At 37.8% G+C, this 5,753-nt stretch overlaps 1 protein-coding gene across 1 annotated transcript in view; it reads right to left on the reverse strand.

Annotated features, from left to right (window-relative positions):
• rad54b (RAD54 homolog B) overlaps nucleotides 1–5,118 on the reverse strand; it is an 84,874-nt gene extending 79,756 nt beyond the window's left edge. Inside the window, exon 1 of the mRNA XM_020530045.2 lies at nucleotides 5,023–5,118. The gene's annotated coding sequence lies outside the window, so the exon portion shown is untranslated. The remainder of the gene's footprint in view (nucleotides 1–5,022) is intronic.
• Between the last annotated feature and the right edge of the window lie 635 nt (nucleotides 5,119–5,753).

Consider the following 5,753-nt stretch of genomic DNA (forward strand, 5'->3'; position numbering starts at 1 on the left):
AGGAAGTCATTGGGACTGTGAACTAAAATCAGCTCTAAGAAATCACATGGCATTAGTCAACTGCCTAGCAGACCCTTAGTGTTAATGGATAAAATGTTTATAACCATTGGATTTATGGCAGGCTGAGTACACATATTAAGGCAATTAGATTAGTTTTGACTTCAGAAACTAAAGTTCAGAAGAGTGCACAATTCAGATCAGAAGGTAGAATAATTTCTCATAGAAGGAAAAACACCTTTTACCACTTCAGCTCAGGGAAATCAGTCAGTCTGTGAAGCAGTAGTGTTTGGATAGAAATCTTCAGGTTATAGAATGGACAAAGATTAAGCCAGAACAGAATGACCATAAAAAATAGGAACTAGAGTAGGTCATTCGGCCCTTGAGTCTGCTCCACAATTTAATAGGATCATGGCTGATCTGACATTCTTCACATCCACTTCTCTGCCTTTTCTCCAAAACTCTTGATTCACCTACTGATCAAGAATTTATCTCAGCCTTAAATATACACAAGAAATACCTCCTCATCTCAGTCTTAAATTGACACCCACTTATTTTCAGATCCTGCCCTCTGGTCCTAGACTCTCTCATGAGGGGAATCATCCTCTCAACATCTACCTTGTAAAGCCCCTTGAGAATATTTCAATGAGGTCACCTCTCACTCTTCTAAACTCCAGTGAATATATAGTCCCAATCTATTTAGCCTTTCCTATAAGACAATCCCTCCATACCTGGGCTCATCCTAGTAAGCCTTCTCTGAACTGCCTCCAATGAAGTGATATTTTTCCTTAAAGAAGGGGGCCAACACTATTCATAGTACTCCAGATGTGGTTTCACCAGCACCTCATACAATTGCAGTAAGATGTTGCTACTCTTATAGCCTAACTCTCTTGAAATAAGGGCCAACATTCCATTAGCTTTCCAGATCGTCTCTACACAAGTGTAGCACAAGTCCTGACACATGTAACAGCTTTCTTCTTGCCTTATCAAAATGGAGATAGTCACAGTATTCAGCTATAGAAGAGTGAACCAATTGCTTGTGCAAGACCTTGATTATCTTCAGATGATTGCGCAGAGGTGAGCTAATCAAAGCTACCTTTTAGAACACAGAATTGACTTTTGAACTTTTAATATCATGTTAAGAAAAATCACGTGACTGATCAAGTCTTTTATATGTTGATCAGGGACATGTTTTGGAAGGCCACCAGTGACAGCAAGCTGCTTCTCTCTCTCTCTCTCTATCTATCTCCATCTTAGACGGCACCCTGTTTGTTGAGTTTGACTGTATCTACAAGCAGACAGAGGACTTTTAAAGGAGGACTTGAACATCCACAGCAATATTTCCAGAAGATACCAGCTATAATCTTAAACTGCCAGCTGAGAACCAAAGCCTTTGAGCAGTCACAGCCAGACCAGACAACCAGCTACAAGTGTACTTACTGATATTTTTAAATTGAATTTATGACCCTTGTTACCTTCCTCTGCTCTATCATTCATACTTTTTGCATATTTGGTTCAAGTATGTTGGCTTGCACACAAAATCCTGCCTGAATAATTCTTTATTAGTGCACACACTGAATTGATAAATAAATTCTAAATTTAAAAAAAAAATCCACATTATTAACAAACAAGGTGAGCCAAGAATAATTCTAGTTTAACCTAAAACTGTCCTTTTAAAAAGTTCTCCAGTCTCCAGATGATGAATTAAAAATTCGTATTTGGCATGAACATGTAACATTGCAATCAGGTTTTTTAAAAACTCTATGTTGAAAAGCACATGGTAGATACCCTTTCTCACCTGATTAGAAAAATAAAGACTGAAGTGGTTTAATATTCTTACGAAGTTTAGCTAGCCATCTTAAATCTATTTTTACATGAAAACATTCCAGGCAACTGAAATTCAAAATGAGTGAGCTTGTTAATTAGTGACAAGGCTGCAAAAGCAAAGAAATGATAATACTTCAATTTCTATTTTGACTGGGGTCAGGGACAGGTGGTGAGGGTGACAGAGAGGGGAGATTTCTAATTTGAAATAGATTTGGAGGCATTTCTTTGTCCAGAAAGTTAACTGTCTCCTCGCTGTTCCATTGACCTTCGATTTCATCTGAAGCTGCAAGGTTGAAGAAACACAGACAAGCTGGGGGTCTGACACGAATTTCCTCTTCACCTTCACTGAAAATCAAAACTCAGTGCATCTCCATTAATCCCACGGAACAAATAAACGAACTCACTGTAACTCTTTGTACAAACCCCAGGATAATCATATTCTGTCTGGGTCATTTTGACCTAAATGGAATGTAATCTGCAGAGGGCTTAAAGGATGAATGAGGTACAAGACCATACAAAAGCATCTGAATATTTCACCACAGGTTTCCAATAATGCAGCCGTTTATCTTGATACAAAAAAAATACCAAAACACCATTTTATATTCTGATACTAGATCATGATGCCACAGACTTTTTAATGAATAATATATTAATTTCTGTCGAAGCAATGAAGAAACATGTCTTTTTTCATTCCTTTGTCAGAAGCAGTCAGAATTCAGAAATTAAAATATCTGCCTCAAATAGCTATGAAAATGAATAGCAATTCTGCTTTCTACTTCTTTCTGTTGGTAATACTTTCCCCTCTTGCCCATCACATTGCACTCCCTGATTAAGATGGTGACATTCATATGTCAATACAATACTGCAGCTGGCTCTGAGGTGATACTGTGTCACACTAAAAGAAAATGTTCATCCACAGAGGGCCTGCCAATAATCATACAGAAATGAAAAGTCCTAACAAAATCCCTGGTCTGTGCTGAGATTAGTGTTGGGAGGGACACTACAACTGGTTTCAGTGCCTCAGGGTTGTAGAAGGCATTATAATTTATTGAGGAATTCAACCAGTGGTCACTATCCAGAAATGCTTTTGGAAATTATTAAATCTAGACATGAGATTTGGCTGTGTTGACCCCTCTCATTGACCTCAGAGCCCTTCGCTATCCTCCTCTACAACTCCAATTACCATTCACCATGCATGGTTCAAACGACTTCACCCATTTTGGCAGAATGTTGGAAGTGACCAGTTACTGTGGAATGGCATTCCAGCATCAGTTAATTGGTTCACACAAATAATAAAGGAGAGAAAAGTGTAGAGAAAAATCATAGACTAAAATATTGTTAATAAAGCTTTTTAGTAGTTGCTTTGAAGTCACACTTCACTATTTTCTAGGCACAGCACCAGTTCATTATCCAGAGAGGCCTATAATGACAACTGAAGGAAATCTATAATTATTGGAACATACAGCCAAGGCATGGATAAGTGGAAAAGAAACTGCCAACATTGTCACATTCACTGGTGTAGCTTGGAGGAAATCTGGCCTCGCTATTCCCTTAATTCTCAGAAACGTTAAAAAAATTTTATCCAAGTGCCAATTTGCCTATTGGTAGATCCATGCTAACAGAAAATAAAGTCCAAATTTCTGTTCTTAAAGAGAGTAAAGTTGCCATAGTCCCAGAGGACATAGGGCTGCTCTCTCATTAGAGGAAGCCAAACAACTATTTATTTCATAGATTCTAATCCTGGATAAAGAACTGTGAACTGCCAACATTTAGCTCTGCTGTTACAGCTCTTGTAGTGCAGCGATAGTGTCCCTTCAACTGGACCAGGATTCCAGACTTTAAGTTCCACGTTCTCCAGAAGTGTGCAAGAACATCTCTGAACAGGTTGATCAGAAAATACCTACAACTCTACTGTTTAAAATTCTAACCTCTCCTCTAACCTCCCAAGTCACCCATACAAACAGACACAGATAAACAAAAAAAAAAAACTGGTTTTATGGATGGATGGATTAAACTTTAATAGCAACAGTCCATAGAATTTGCTGAGATCATCATTTTGATTGGCAGGACTTTCTATACTTCAATCTTTTTTCTCCAGATTCTTTTCTCTTTGAAGGAACAGGCACCAAATATGGTATATTTCCTGTAAAAACTAATAGCTACAATTTAAACACCACTGCTGCAGCAACTAATAGGCGAAAAATAAACTGGCTTTCTTCAGCCTTTGGGTATTTTACTGGAGAGTGAGAGAGAGAGAGAGAGACAGACAAACAGAGACACACATGCTATTTGTCCTTTCAGCAGTCCAAAGGCTTCTGCCAGTATCATTTGCACCCACATGCTGTTCAGCTACTCAAGAGACAATGAGACAGTTGTCAGGCCAATAGTCTTTGGCATCCACAGATGGTAACAACTCCACAAATCAATCAGCAATCTGCTGCCAGCTAAATCTCACTTTGCACACAGTCGCTGGAGTTGCCCTGTCCCCTCTCACATTTTCCTCTGCTGCTTGCAAAAGAACAGTGTAAACTTGACTTAAAATGAGTGTCAGAAACTTGCTTTTTAAAATGTACACCAGTTCCTTCCTCAGTCCTTTTTCCAATTAAGTGCACAATCAAAAATAAAGTAAACTAAAGAGATACGGTCTTTACAACACTGCATCTCTAGCCATATCTATACTTTATGTTCATTGGGACAGCATGCTCTGACAAAAACATTCTTTGCAGTGGTCCTAGCATATTCAGAATACAAATGTCTCATTGTCTAATGATGCTGCTACTGAGATTCACAATAAAAAAAATCACAATTTTACTAGTATTTCCATTCCCTTCCTGCAAGGAATGATGCCAGTTCACCTGTCACCTTGCTTCCAAAAGCCTAGCTCCATTACACAAAATCACTCAGATTAGAGATAAATTTGCGGACTTCATGTTTATCTATTGTTTCACTTTTCTTTAATAGACAATGTTTCCATCAAATAAGTGAAACTGCAGGACAAAATGTAAGCATTCAGTCCAATAATCATGAACAAAATGATGACTGACATTTGTTTTTGCAAAAAATCACTACTTCCTGATCAAGCAACATCATTGAAAATTTATTTAGACACGTCTTATAGATGTGTAAATGTTAGTAAATTCCCATGGCACTGAGCAATTCTAAGGATATATTTCTAATTAATTTTTGTTATTCTCTCACCATTTGTGAACCAAAGTTCCGTACTTCATGTCAAAGCAAAAGACTGTTCCTGTAGATGAACCATACTTCCTAAGCACTGAAGCAAGTCCTTGTGCTCAAAGGAATGAGAGATAACATTCCCACAGCTTATAACAGAAACCTTTATTATCTCTGGATTGCACAAAGAATTTCTACTGGGTACCCACGTCAATTTCAATGAAAATAAATACCAGGAAAGCCAGACTCTGTGCAACACACTAACTTACTGTCACAACTCGCAATAGTGAGTTGCAGAAGCTACGGTAAATAGCAATGATGATCGTAAGTAACTTGCTGGCGCACACTATGCTAGCAAGGAAAAGAAATATGGCACATTAAAATCATTTTATCAGTAGCATCTATTCCAAGTGGACATGATTGATCCCATTCTGGCAGAAAAATTGGCAGTTTTTTGGAAGATTCAGTACAACGGCTACTCCTTTTTGATTTTCTGTCCGTGCACTCAAGTTAATAGTTTAATGGAAGAGAAAGTTCTTTGCTGAAGTCCCATGGACTGAAAAATTCATTGATTTCTGATCAATGGCAAACTGATTATTTAAGTATCAAAAGTAGACTTTTAAATGCATGTTCTTCCAGACATTGATATTTTAAGCTTGGACTTTATTAGCTCATCTGTACATTTCATTCCAACTTTCCTCCATCTTTAACTTTAAAATCTCTTGTATCAGTTAACCTACAAGTAGAACTGCAGG

This window comes from Rhincodon typus, chromosome 4 (genome assembly GCF_021869965.1).
Source record: "Rhincodon typus isolate 14 chromosome 4, sRhiTyp1.1, whole genome shotgun sequence".
Lineage (NCBI taxonomy): Eukaryota > Metazoa > Chordata > Chondrichthyes > Orectolobiformes > Rhincodontidae > Rhincodon > Rhincodon typus.